This window comes from Silene latifolia, chromosome Y (assembly GCF_048544455.1).
Source record: "Silene latifolia isolate original U9 population chromosome Y, ASM4854445v1, whole genome shotgun sequence".
NCBI classification, from domain to species: Eukaryota; Viridiplantae; Streptophyta; class Magnoliopsida; order Caryophyllales; family Caryophyllaceae; genus Silene; species Silene latifolia.
The window spans coordinates 117,586,868-117,587,404 of NC_133538.1; the positions used below are offsets into that span (position 1 = coordinate 117,586,868).

At 46.0% G+C, this 537-nt stretch overlaps 1 non-coding gene across 1 annotated transcript; it reads right to left on the minus strand.

Moving 5' to 3' along the window:
• Positions 1 to 213: 213 nt before the first annotated feature.
• Positions 214 to 319, minus strand: LOC141635756 (small nucleolar RNA R71). Its single transcript, XR_012540418.1, has one exon. It is a non-coding gene; the product is annotated as a small nucleolar RNA R71 (small nucleolar RNA).
• Positions 320 to 537: the final 218 nt, after the last annotated feature.

A 537-nucleotide genomic window follows, 5' to 3' on the forward strand; every position in this document is an offset into this window, starting at 1 on the left:
ATATGGAGGTCTTTACAGACTACTGTTCTACTATCCCCGCCACAAAGGGGGTAACTCAAGACAAGATTAAGGAGGTTCTGTTCCCTTTTTCTTTGACCGACTCAGCCAGGGAGTGGCTAACTGATTTGGACCACACACGGTAGCGGGGGTTACAGATCGAGACCCTTGCTCTTGCTTTTTATAAGAGATATTTCCCTCCACAGCGCACCAATCAGCTGAGGGCAAAGATCACAAGTTTTAAGCAAGCACCCGATGAGACTTTCTATGAAGCATGGTCCCGTTTCAAGAAGTTGGTGAGGTCTTTTCCTCACCATTGTTTTAATCCATGGTTTCTGTCCAACCAGTTCTACAATGGGCTATACGATGATCACAGAGCCACACTTGATGCATCATCTAATGGAAGATTCCAAGAGAACACTAACGATGATAAGGGATGGGCTCTTATTGAAGAGATGGCGAACCACTGTGCTGAGTATGGAAACCCGAGGGATGGTATTAGGACAGTTCATGCAGTCGATAAACAAGTTGTGGCTCAGC